The sequence below is a fragment of the Schistocerca gregaria genome, unplaced genomic scaffold (genome assembly GCF_023897955.1).
Source record: "Schistocerca gregaria isolate iqSchGreg1 unplaced genomic scaffold, iqSchGreg1.2 ptg000795l, whole genome shotgun sequence".
NCBI classification, from domain to species: Eukaryota; Metazoa; Arthropoda; class Insecta; order Orthoptera; family Acrididae; genus Schistocerca; species Schistocerca gregaria.
This window is the reverse complement of record NW_026062163.1, coordinates 27,796-39,339: the sequence shown is the minus strand read 5'-3', so window position 1 is coordinate 39,339 and position 11,544 is coordinate 27,796. Positions and strand designations below refer to the sequence as shown.

General features: G+C 52.6%; 18 non-coding genes across 18 annotated transcripts; 9 read left to right on the top strand and 9 right to left on the bottom strand.

Annotated features, from left to right (window-relative positions):
* Window positions 1-281: 281 nt before the first annotated feature.
* Trnad-guc (transfer RNA aspartic acid (anticodon GUC)) lies at window positions 282-353 on the top strand. The gene has a single exon. It is a non-coding gene; the product is annotated as a tRNA-Asp (tRNA).
* A 206-nt stretch (window positions 354-559) lies between these two features.
* Trnam-cau (transfer RNA methionine (anticodon CAU)) lies at window positions 560-631 on the bottom strand. Its single transcript has one exon. It is a non-coding gene; the product is annotated as a tRNA-Met (tRNA).
* A 930-nt stretch (window positions 632-1,561) lies between these two features.
* On the top strand, window positions 1,562-1,633 carry Trnad-guc (transfer RNA aspartic acid (anticodon GUC)). The gene has a single exon. It is a non-coding gene; the product is annotated as a tRNA-Asp (tRNA).
* A 206-nt stretch (window positions 1,634-1,839) lies between these two features.
* On the bottom strand, window positions 1,840-1,911 carry Trnam-cau (transfer RNA methionine (anticodon CAU)). The gene has a single exon. It is a non-coding gene; the product is annotated as a tRNA-Met (tRNA).
* A 930-nt stretch (window positions 1,912-2,841) lies between these two features.
* On the top strand, window positions 2,842-2,913 carry Trnad-guc (transfer RNA aspartic acid (anticodon GUC)). Its single transcript has one exon. It is a non-coding gene; the product is annotated as a tRNA-Asp (tRNA).
* Window positions 2,914-3,119: 206 nt separating this feature from the next.
* Window positions 3,120-3,191, bottom strand: Trnam-cau (transfer RNA methionine (anticodon CAU)). The gene has a single exon. It is a non-coding gene; the product is annotated as a tRNA-Met (tRNA).
* A 929-nt stretch (window positions 3,192-4,120) lies between these two features.
* Window positions 4,121-4,192, top strand: Trnad-guc (transfer RNA aspartic acid (anticodon GUC)). The gene has a single exon. It is a non-coding gene; the product is annotated as a tRNA-Asp (tRNA).
* A 206-nt stretch (window positions 4,193-4,398) lies between these two features.
* Trnam-cau (transfer RNA methionine (anticodon CAU)) lies at window positions 4,399-4,470 on the bottom strand. The gene has a single exon. It is a non-coding gene; the product is annotated as a tRNA-Met (tRNA).
* A 930-nt stretch (window positions 4,471-5,400) lies between these two features.
* Window positions 5,401-5,472, top strand: Trnad-guc (transfer RNA aspartic acid (anticodon GUC)). The gene has a single exon. It is a non-coding gene; the product is annotated as a tRNA-Asp (tRNA).
* Window positions 5,473-5,678: 206 nt separating this feature from the next.
* Trnam-cau (transfer RNA methionine (anticodon CAU)) lies at window positions 5,679-5,750 on the bottom strand. The gene has a single exon. It is a non-coding gene; the product is annotated as a tRNA-Met (tRNA).
* A 930-nt stretch (window positions 5,751-6,680) lies between these two features.
* On the top strand, window positions 6,681-6,752 carry Trnad-guc (transfer RNA aspartic acid (anticodon GUC)). The gene has a single exon. It is a non-coding gene; the product is annotated as a tRNA-Asp (tRNA).
* Window positions 6,753-6,958: 206 nt separating this feature from the next.
* Trnam-cau (transfer RNA methionine (anticodon CAU)) lies at window positions 6,959-7,030 on the bottom strand. Its single transcript has one exon. It is a non-coding gene; the product is annotated as a tRNA-Met (tRNA).
* Window positions 7,031-7,960: 930 nt separating this feature from the next.
* Window positions 7,961-8,032, top strand: Trnad-guc (transfer RNA aspartic acid (anticodon GUC)). The gene has a single exon. It is a non-coding gene; the product is annotated as a tRNA-Asp (tRNA).
* Window positions 8,033-8,238: 206 nt separating this feature from the next.
* Trnam-cau (transfer RNA methionine (anticodon CAU)) lies at window positions 8,239-8,310 on the bottom strand. The gene has a single exon. It is a non-coding gene; the product is annotated as a tRNA-Met (tRNA).
* Window positions 8,311-9,240: 930 nt separating this feature from the next.
* On the top strand, window positions 9,241-9,312 carry Trnad-guc (transfer RNA aspartic acid (anticodon GUC)). Its single transcript has one exon. It is a non-coding gene; the product is annotated as a tRNA-Asp (tRNA).
* A 206-nt stretch (window positions 9,313-9,518) lies between these two features.
* On the bottom strand, window positions 9,519-9,590 carry Trnam-cau (transfer RNA methionine (anticodon CAU)). Its single transcript has one exon. It is a non-coding gene; the product is annotated as a tRNA-Met (tRNA).
* A 930-nt stretch (window positions 9,591-10,520) lies between these two features.
* On the top strand, window positions 10,521-10,592 carry Trnad-guc (transfer RNA aspartic acid (anticodon GUC)). Its single transcript has one exon. It is a non-coding gene; the product is annotated as a tRNA-Asp (tRNA).
* Window positions 10,593-10,798: 206 nt separating this feature from the next.
* On the bottom strand, window positions 10,799-10,870 carry Trnam-cau (transfer RNA methionine (anticodon CAU)). The gene has a single exon. It is a non-coding gene; the product is annotated as a tRNA-Met (tRNA).
* Between the last annotated feature and the right edge of the window lie 674 nt (window positions 10,871-11,544).

Sequence of the window (11,544 nt, the reverse complement as noted above, 5' to 3'; positions counted from 1 at the left end):
ATCACACGCGAGGACAGATTCGTATGTATTTGTGGCCACCACTGGTTTGCAGCAAAGTGAATATGGCTAATTGAGAGCGTTTGGCTGTAGCCCCAGTGGCGCAATTGGTTAGCGCACGGTACTTATAAGGCAGTAGCCGTGAGCAATGCCGGGGTTGTAATTCGAGCCTCACCTGGGGCATACTTTTATGTCGTAACAGCTGACAGCATCTGGAGGCTAGATTTCAGATGTATCAGCTACGCCAACAAGTTTAATGTGCATTATATGCGGTAGGTGCGTCTTCCTCGGTAGTATAGTGGTTAGTATCCCCGCCTGTCACGCGGGAGACCGGGGTTCGATTCCCCGCCGGGGAGGCGCGACTTTTATCTCACAAATCTGCTCGAGTGTTGCGCGTGTGGGGTGGAAGAGCATTAACTTTGCCATTAACTTGCTGCAAAATGCTACATCGTAGGAAGTAGTTCTCGCATTCCTCACACTTTCTAATTATGGGGTTCGCTGTTAATGCCGACTCTCCACGCGTAGTAATCGATCTCGACACAATCAGCAAAAGATATAATTTTAGCAGAGCGTGGTTTCGATCCACGGACCTCTGGGTTATGGGCCCAGCACGCTTCCACTGCGCCACTCTGCTGTGTGGGGGTGTTCTAGCTCTTCGTCACATCACGTGGGACACTTGGACAGTGTTGTCTGCGTGGCTTTCACACGCGTACATTTAATTGCGCAACATCTCCTACAGCTCTCAGCTTGACTTGTCTCGACTTTGCTCGACTGACGCTACGCTGACGCTTGCAGGCAGCGGCATTTACCACCATCACCTCGACATGCAGCTGCGAGATGCACAGGAATAACACTGCACTCCTCGATGCGGCGACATACGAAATCCACTGCCGAGCTGCGCGTTGGCAACTAACAAAATGCCGACCGTGCCAGGATCAGAAGCTGGAATCTTCCGATCCGTTGTCAGACGCGTTATCCCTTGCGCCATAGGGCCACGGACTGTGTCTCGTTCTACGAGACAAGTGCACCTCTCTAAGAAACGTGTTCTTCAGGGCTCTGCAAGCTCCCAAGGAAGGCACTTCTCGTCCAGCGGCGTGGTCGCGGTGCGCTTGCAGAGCTTGGACCTTGCCACATATCTGCGCCCGCTGTTCGACAGGTAGCAGGAGGCAAGGCGCGCGTTTTTCTGCGTTTTTTCGTTGACTAGAGGCAGTTGATGTGCATGTAAGCGTAGCATATGAAACACGAATAGCACGAAGCATTCGTAGTTAGGTGCCAAAGTCGCAGTGTGGCCGCAGGTGGCGATCGTATGTATTTGTGGCCACCACTGGTTTGCAGCAAAGTGAATATGGCTAATTGAGAGCGTTTGGCTGTAGCCCCAGTGGCGCAATTGGTTAGCGCACGGTACTTATAAGGCAGTAGCCGTGAGCAATGCCGGGGTTGTAATTCGAGCCTCACCTGGGGCATACTTTTATGTCGTAACAGCTGACAGCATCTGGAGGCTAGATTTCAGATGTATCAGCTACGCCAACAAGTTTAATGTGCATTATATGCGGTAGGTGCGTCTTCCTCGGTAGTATAGTGGTTAGTATCCCCGCCTGTCACGCGGGAGACCGGGGTTCGATTCCCCGCCGGGGAGGCGCGACTTTTATCTCACAAATCTGCTCGAGTGTTGCGCGTGTGGGGTGGAAGAGCATTAACTTTGCCATTAACTTGCTGCAAAATGCTACATCGTAGGAAGTAGTTCTCGCATTCCTCACACTTTCTAATTATGGGGTTCGCTGTTAATGCCGACTCTCCACGCGTAGTAATCGATCTCGACACAATCAGCAAAAGATATAATTTTAGCAGAGCGTGGTTTCGATCCACGGACCTCTGGGTTATGGGCCCAGCACGCTTCCACTGCGCCACTCTGCTGTGTGGGGGTGTTCTAGCTCTTCGTCACATCACGTGGGACACTTGGACAGTGTTGTCTGCGTGGCTTTCACACGCGTACATTTAATTGCGCAACATCTCCTACAGCTCTCAGCTTGACTTGTCTCGACTTTGCTCGACTGACGCTACGCTGACGCTTGCAGGCAGCGGCATTTACCACCATCACCTCGACATGCAGCTGCGAGATGCACAGGAATAACACTGCACTCCTCGATGCGGCGACATACGAAATCCACTGCCGAGCTGCGCGTTGGCAACTAACAAAATGCCGACCGTGCCAGGATCAGAAGCTGGAATCTTCCGATCCGTTGTCAGACGCGTTATCCCTTGCGCCATAGGGCCACGGACTGTGTCTCGTTCTACGAGACAAGTGCACCTCTCTAAGAAACGTGTTCTTCAGGGCTCTGCAAGCTCCCAAGGAAGGCACTTCTCGTCCAGCGGCGTGGTCGCGGTGCGCTTGCAGAGCTTGGACCTTGCCACATATCTGCGCCCGCTGTTCGACAGGTAGCAGGAGGCAAGGCGCGCGTTTTTCTGCGTTTTTTCGTTGACTAGAGGCAGTTGATGTGCATGTAAGCGTAGCATATGAAACACGAATAGCACGAAGCATTCGTAGTTAGGTGCCAAAGTCGCAGTGTGGCCGCAGGTGGCGATCGTATGTATTTGTGGCCACCACTGGTTTGCAGCAAAGTGAATATGGCTAATTGAGAGCGTTTGGCTGTAGCCCCAGTGGCGCAATTGGTTAGCGCACGGTACTTATAAGGCAGTAGCCGTGAGCAATGCCGGGGTTGTAATTCGAGCCTCACCTGGGGCATACTTTTATGTCGTAACAGCTGACAGCATCTGGAGGCTAGATTTCAGATGTATCAGCTACGCCAACAAGTTTAATGTGCATTATATGCGGTAGGTGCGTCTTCCTCGGTAGTATAGTGGTTAGTATCCCCGCCTGTCACGCGGGAGACCGGGGTTCGATTCCCCGCCGGGGAGGCGCGACTTTTATCTCACAAATCTGCTCGAGTGTTGCGCGTGTGGGGTGGAAGAGCATTAACTTTGCCATTAACTTGCTGCAAAATGCTACATCGTAGGAAGTAGTTCTCGCATTCCTCACACTTTCTAATTATGGGGTTCGCTGTTAATGCCGACTCTCCACGCGTAGTAATCGATCTCGACACAATCAGCAAAAGATATAATTTTAGCAGAGCGTGGTTTCGATCCACGGACCTCTGGGTTATGGGCCCAGCACGCTTCCACTGCGCCACTCTGCTGTGTGGGGGTGTTCTAGCTCTTCGTCACATCACGTGGGACACTTGGACAGTGTTGTCTGCGTGGCTTTCACACGCGTACATTTAATTGCGCAACATCTCCTACAGCTCTCAGCTTGACTTGTCTCGACTTTGCTCGACTGACGCTACGCTGACGCTTGCAGGCAGCGGCATTTACCACCATCACCTCGACATGCAGCTGCGAGATGCACAGGAATAACACTGCACTCCTCGATGCGGCGACATACGAAATCCACTGCCGAGCTGCGCGTTGGCAACTAACAAAATGCCGACCGTGCCAGGATCAGAAGCTGGAATCTTCCGATCCGTTGTCAGACGCGTTATCCCTTGCGCCATAGGGCCACGGACTGTGTCTCGTTCTACGAGACAAGTGCACCTCTCTAAGAAACGTGTTCTTCAGGGCTCTGCAAGCTCCCAAGGAAGGCACTTCTCGTCCAGCGGCGTGGTCGCGGTGCGCTTGCAGAGCTTGGACCTTGCCACATATCTGCGCCCGCTGTTCGACAGGTAGCAGGAGGCAAGGCGCGCGTTTTTCTGCGTTTTTTCGTTGACTAGAGGCAGTTGATGTGCATGTAACGTAGCATATGAAACACGAATAGCACGAAGCATTCGTAGTTAGGTGCCAAAGTCGCAGTGTGGCCGCAGGTGGCGATCGTATGTATTTGTGGCCACCACTGGTTTGCAGCAAAGTGAATATGGCTAATTGAGAGCGTTTGGCTGTAGCCCCAGTGGCGCAATTGGTTAGCGCACGGTACTTATAAGGCAGTAGCCGTGAGCAATGCCGGGGTTGTAATTCGAGCCTCACCTGGGGCATACTTTTATGTCGTAACAGCTGACAGCATCTGGAGGCTAGATTTCAGATGTATCAGCTACGCCAACAAGTTTAATGTGCATTATATGCGGTAGGTGCGTCTTCCTCGGTAGTATAGTGGTTAGTATCCCCGCCTGTCACGCGGGAGACCGGGGTTCGATTCCCCGCCGGGGAGGCGCGACTTTTATCTCACAAATCTGCTCGAGTGTTGCGCGTGTGGGGTGGAAGAGCATTAACTTTGCCATTAACTTGCTGCAAAATGCTACATCGTAGGAAGTAGTTCTCGCATTCCTCACACTTTCTAATTATGGGGTTCGCTGTTAATGCCGACTCTCCACGCGTAGTAATCGATCTCGACACAATCAGCAAAAGATATAATTTTAGCAGAGCGTGGTTTCGATCCACGGACCTCTGGGTTATGGGCCCAGCACGCTTCCACTGCGCCACTCTGCTGTGTGGGGGTGTTCTAGCTCTTCGTCACATCACGTGGGACACTTGGACAGTGTTGTCTGCGTGGCTTTCACACGCGTACATTTAATTGCGCAACATCTCCTACAGCTCTCAGCTTGACTTGTCTCGACTTTGCTCGACTGACGCTACGCTGACGCTTGCAGGCAGCGGCATTTACCACCATCACCTCGACATGCAGCTGCGAGATGCACAGGAATAACACTGCACTCCTCGATGCGGCGACATACGAAATCCACTGCCGAGCTGCGCGTTGGCAACTAACAAAATGCCGACCGTGCCAGGATCAGAAGCTGGAATCTTCCGATCCGTTGTCAGACGCGTTATCCCTTGCGCCATAGGGCCACGGACTGTGTCTCGTTCTACGAGACAAGTGCACCTCTCTAAGAAACGTGTTCTTCAGGGCTCTGCAAGCTCCCAAGGAAGGCACTTCTCGTCCAGCGGCGTGGTCGCGGTGCGCTTGCAGAGCTTGGACCTTGCCACATATCTGCGCCCGCTGTTCGACAGGTAGCAGGAGGCAAGGCGCGCGTTTTTCTGCGTTTTTTCGTTGACTAGAGGCAGTTGATGTGCATGTAAGCGTAGCATATGAAACACGAATAGCACGAAGCATTCGTAGTTAGGTGCCAAAGTCGCAGTGTGGCCGCAGGTGGCGATCGTATGTATTTGTGGCCACCACTGGTTTGCAGCAAAGTGAATATGGCTAATTGAGAGCGTTTGGCTGTAGCCCCAGTGGCGCAATTGGTTAGCGCACGGTACTTATAAGGCAGTAGCCGTGAGCAATGCCGGGGTTGTAATTCGAGCCTCACCTGGGGCATACTTTTATGTCGTAACAGCTGACAGCATCTGGAGGCTAGATTTCAGATGTATCAGCTACGCCAACAAGTTTAATGTGCATTATATGCGGTAGGTGCGTCTTCCTCGGTAGTATAGTGGTTAGTATCCCCGCCTGTCACGCGGGAGACCGGGGTTCGATTCCCCGCCGGGGAGGCGCGACTTTTATCTCACAAATCTGCTCGAGTGTTGCGCGTGTGGGGTGGAAGAGCATTAACTTTGCCATTAACTTGCTGCAAAATGCTACATCGTAGGAAGTAGTTCTCGCATTCCTCACACTTTCTAATTATGGGGTTCGCTGTTAATGCCGACTCTCCACGCGTAGTAATCGATCTCGACACAATCAGCAAAAGATATAATTTTAGCAGAGCGTGGTTTCGATCCACGGACCTCTGGGTTATGGGCCCAGCACGCTTCCACTGCGCCACTCTGCTGTGTGGGGGTGTTCTAGCTCTTCGTCACATCACGTGGGACACTTGGACAGTGTTGTCTGCGTGGCTTTCACACGCGTACATTTAATTGCGCAACATCTCCTACAGCTCTCAGCTTGACTTGTCTCGACTTTGCTCGACTGACGCTACGCTGACGCTTGCAGGCAGCGGCATTTACCACCATCACCTCGACATGCAGCTGCGAGATGCACAGGAATAACACTGCACTCCTCGATGCGGCGACATACGAAATCCACTGCCGAGCTGCGCGTTGGCAACTAACAAAATGCCGACCGTGCCAGGATCAGAAGCTGGAATCTTCCGATCCGTTGTCAGACGCGTTATCCCTTGCGCCATAGGGCCACGGACTGTGTCTCGTTCTACGAGACAAGTGCACCTCTCTAAGAAACGTGTTCTTCAGGGCTCTGCAAGCTCCCAAGGAAGGCACTTCTCGTCCAGCGGCGTGGTCGCGGTGCGCTTGCAGAGCTTGGACCTTGCCACATATCTGCGCCCGCTGTTCGACAGGTAGCAGGAGGCAAGGCGCGCGTTTTTCTGCGTTTTTTCGTTGACTAGAGGCAGTTGATGTGCATGTAAGCGTAGCATATGAAACACGAATAGCACGAAGCATTCGTAGTTAGGTGCCAAAGTCGCAGTGTGGCCGCAGGTGGCGATCGTATGTATTTGTGGCCACCACTGGTTTGCAGCAAAGTGAATATGGCTAATTGAGAGCGTTTGGCTGTAGCCCCAGTGGCGCAATTGGTTAGCGCACGGTACTTATAAGGCAGTAGCCGTGAGCAATGCCGGGGTTGTAATTCGAGCCTCACCTGGGGCATACTTTTATGTCGTAACAGCTGACAGCATCTGGAGGCTAGATTTCAGATGTATCAGCTACGCCAACAAGTTTAATGTGCATTATATGCGGTAGGTGCGTCTTCCTCGGTAGTATAGTGGTTAGTATCCCCGCCTGTCACGCGGGAGACCGGGGTTCGATTCCCCGCCGGGGAGGCGCGACTTTTATCTCACAAATCTGCTCGAGTGTTGCGCGTGTGGGGTGGAAGAGCATTAACTTTGCCATTAACTTGCTGCAAAATGCTACATCGTAGGAAGTAGTTCTCGCATTCCTCACACTTTCTAATTATGGGGTTCGCTGTTAATGCCGACTCTCCACGCGTAGTAATCGATCTCGACACAATCAGCAAAAGATATAATTTTAGCAGAGCGTGGTTTCGATCCACGGACCTCTGGGTTATGGGCCCAGCACGCTTCCACTGCGCCACTCTGCTGTGTGGGGGTGTTCTAGCTCTTCGTCACATCACGTGGGACACTTGGACAGTGTTGTCTGCGTGGCTTTCACACGCGTACATTTAATTGCGCAACATCTCCTACAGCTCTCAGCTTGACTTGTCTCGACTTTGCTCGACTGACGCTACGCTGACGCTTGCAGGCAGCGGCATTTACCACCATCACCTCGACATGCAGCTGCGAGATGCACAGGAATAACACTGCACTCCTCGATGCGGCGACATACGAAATCCACTGCCGAGCTGCGCGTTGGCAACTAACAAAATGCCGACCGTGCCAGGATCAGAAGCTGGAATCTTCCGATCCGTTGTCAGACGCGTTATCCCTTGCGCCATAGGGCCACGGACTGTGTCTCGTTCTACGAGACAAGTGCACCTCTCTAAGAAACGTGTTCTTCAGGGCTCTGCAAGCTCCCAAGGAAGGCACTTCTCGTCCAGCGGCGTGGTCGCGGTGCGCTTGCAGAGCTTGGACCTTGCCACATATCTGCGCCCGCTGTTCGACAGGTAGCAGGAGGCAAGGCGCGCGTTTTTCTGCGTTTTTTCGTTGACTAGAGGCAGTTGATGTGCATGTAAGCGTAGCATATGAAACACGAATAGCACGAAGCATTCGTAGTTAGGTGCCAAAGTCGCAGTGTGGCCGCAGGTGGCGATCGTATGTATTTGTGGCCACCACTGGTTTGCAGCAAAGTGAATATGGCTAATTGAGAGCGTTTGGCTGTAGCCCCAGTGGCGCAATTGGTTAGCGCACGGTACTTATAAGGCAGTAGCCGTGAGCAATGCCGGGGTTGTAATTCGAGCCTCACCTGGGGCATACTTTTATGTCGTAACAGCTGACAGCATCTGGAGGCTAGATTTCAGATGTATCAGCTACGCCAACAAGTTTAATGTGCATTATATGCGGTAGGTGCGTCTTCCTCGGTAGTATAGTGGTTAGTATCCCCGCCTGTCACGCGGGAGACCGGGGTTCGATTCCCCGCCGGGGAGGCGCGACTTTTATCTCACAAATCTGCTCGAGTGTTGCGCGTGTGGGGTGGAAGAGCATTAACTTTGCCATTAACTTGCTGCAAAATGCTACATCGTAGGAAGTAGTTCTCGCATTCCTCACACTTTCTAATTATGGGGTTCGCTGTTAATGCCGACTCTCCACGCGTAGTAATCGATCTCGACACAATCAGCAAAAGATATAATTTTAGCAGAGCGTGGTTTCGATCCACGGACCTCTGGGTTATGGGCCCAGCACGCTTCCACTGCGCCACTCTGCTGTGTGGGGGTGTTCTAGCTCTTCGTCACATCACGTGGGACACTTGGACAGTGTTGTCTGCGTGGCTTTCACACGCGTACATTTAATTGCGCAACATCTCCTACAGCTCTCAGCTTGACTTGTCTCGACTTTGCTCGACTGACGCTACGCTGACGCTTGCAGGCAGCGGCATTTACCACCATCACCTCGACATGCAGCTGCGAGATGCACAGGAATAACACTGCACTCCTCGATGCGGCGACATACGAAATCCACTGCCGAGCTGCGCGTTGGCAACTAACAAAATGCCGACCGTGCCAGGATCAGAAGCTGGAATCTTCCGATCCGTTGTCAGACGCGTTATCCCTTGCGCCATAGGGCCACGGACTGTGTCTCGTTCTACGAGACAAGTGCACCTCTCTAAGAAACGTGTTCTTCAGGGCTCTGCAAGCTCCCAAGGAAGGCACTTCTCGTCCAGCGGCGTGGTCGCGGTGCGCTTGCAGAGCTTGGACCTTGCCACATATCTGCGCCCGCTGTTCGACAGGTAGCAGGAGGCAAGGCGCGCGTTTTTCTGCGTTTTTTCGTTGACTAGAGGCAGTTGATGTGCATGTAAGCGTAGCATATGAAACACGAATAGCACGAAGCATTCGTAGTTAGGTGCCAAAGTCGCAGTGTGGCCGCAGGTGGCGATCGTATGTATTTGTGGCCACCACTGGTTTGCAGCAAAGTGAATATGGCTAATTGAGAGCGTTTGGCTGTAGCCCCAGTGGCGCAATTGGTTAGCGCACGGTACTTATAAGGCAGTAGCCGTGAGCAATGCCGGGGTTGTAATTCGAGCCTCACCTGGGGCATACTTTTATGTCGTAACAGCTGACAGCATCTGGAGGCTAGATTTCAGATGTATCAGCTACGCCAACAAGTTTAATGTGCATTATATGCGGTAGGTGCGTCTTCCTCGGTAGTATAGTGGTTAGTATCCCCGCCTGTCACGCGGGAGACCGGGGTTCGATTCCCCGCCGGGGAGGCGCGACTTTTATCTCACAAATCTGCTCGAGTGTTGCGCGTGTGGGGTGGAAGAGCATTAACTTTGCCATTAACTTGCTGCAAAATGCTACATCGTAGGAAGTAGTTCTCGCATTCCTCACACTTTCTAATTATGGGGTTCGCTGTTAATGCCGACTCTCCACGCGTAGTAATCGATCTCGACACAATCAGCAAAAGATATAATTTTAGCAGAGCGTGGTTTCGATCCACGGACCTCTGGGTTATGGGCCCAGCACGCTTCCACTGCGCCACTCTGCTGTGTGGGGGTGTTCTAGCTCTTCGTCACATCACGTGGGACACTTGGACAGTGTTGTCTGCGTGGCTTTCACACGCGTACATTTAATTGCGCAACATCTCCTACAGCTCTCAGCTTGACTTGTCTCGACTTTGCTCGACTGACGCTACGCTGACGCTTGCAGGCAGCGGCATTTACCACCATCACCTCGACATGCAGCTGCGAGATGCACAGGAATAACACTGCACTCCTCGATGCGGCGACATACGAAATCCACTGCCGAGCTGCGCGTTGGCAACTAACAAAATGCCGACCGTGCCAGGATCAGAAGCTGGAATCTTCCGATCCGTTGTCAGACGCGTTATCCCTTGCGCCATAGGGCCACGGACTGTGTCTCGTTCTACGAGACAAGTGCACCTCTCTAAGAAACGTGTTCTTCAGGGCTCTGCAAGCTCCCAAGGAAGGCACTTCTCGTCCAGCGGCGTGGTCGCGGTGCGCTTGCAGAGCTTGGACCTTGCCACATATCTGCGCCCGCTGTTCGACAGGTAGCAGGAGGCAAGGCGCGCGTTTTTCTGCGTTTTTTCGTTGACTAGAGGCAGTTGATGTGCATGTAAGCGTAGCATATGAAACACGAATAGCACGAAGCATTCGTAGTTAGGTGCCAAAGTCGCAGTGTGGCCGCAGGTGGCGATCGTATGTATTTGTGGCCACCACTGGTTTGCAGCAAAGTGAATATGGCTAATTGAGAGCGTTTGGCTGTAGCCCCAGTGGCGCAATTGGTTAGCGCACGGTACTTATAAGGCAGTAGCCGTGAGCAATGCCGGGGTTGTAATTCGAGCCTCACCTGGGGCATACTTTTATGTCGTAACAGCTGACAGCATCTGGAGGCTAGATTTCAGATGTATCAGCTACGCCAACAAGTTTAATGTGCATTATATGCGGTAGGTGCGTCTTCCTCGGTAGTATAGTGGTTAGTATCCCCGCCTGTCACGCGGGAGACCGGGGTTCGATTCCCCGCCGGGGAGGCGCGACTTTTATCTCACAAATCTGCTCGAGTGTTGCGCGTGTGGGGTGGAAGAGCATTAACTTTGCCATTAACTTGCTGCAAAATGCTACATCGTAGGAAGTAGTTCTCGCATTCCTCACACTTTCTAATTATGGGGTTCGCTGTTAATGCCGACTCTCCACGCGTAGTAATCGATCTCGACACAATCAGCAAAAGATATAATTTTAGCAGAGCGTGGTTTCGATCCACGGACCTCTGGGTTATGGGCCCAGCACGCTTCCACTGCGCCACTCTGCTGTGTGGGGGTGTTCTAGCTCTTCGTCACATCACGTGGGACACTTGGACAGTGTTGTCTGCGTGGCTTTCACACGCGTACATTTAATTGCGCAACATCTCCTACAGCTCTCAGCTTGACTTGTCTCGACTTTGCTCGACTGACGCTACGCTGACGCTTGCAGGCAGCGGCATTTACCACCATCACCTCGACATGCAGCTGCGAGATGCACAGGAATAACACTGCACTCCTCGATGCGGCGACATACGAAATCCACTGCCGAGCTGCGCGTTGGCAACTAACAAAATGCCGACCGTGCCAGGATCAGAAGCTGGAATCTTCCGATCCGTTGTCAGACGCGTTATCCCTTGCGCCATAGGGCCACGGACTGTGTCTCGTTCTACGAGACAAGTGCACCTCTCTAAGAAACGTGTTCTTCAGGGCTCTGCAAGCTCCCAAGGAAGGCACTTCTCGTCCAGCGGCGTGGTCGCGGTGCGCTTGCAGAGCTTGGACCTTGCCACATATCTGCGCCCGCTGTTCGACAGGTAGCAGGAGGCAAGGCGCGCGTTTTTCTGCGTTTTTTCGTTGACTAGAGGCAGTTGATGTGCATGTAAGCGTAGCATATGAAACACGAATAGCACGAAGCATTCGTAGTTAGGTGCCAAAGTCGCAGTGTGGCCGCAGGTGGCGATCGTAT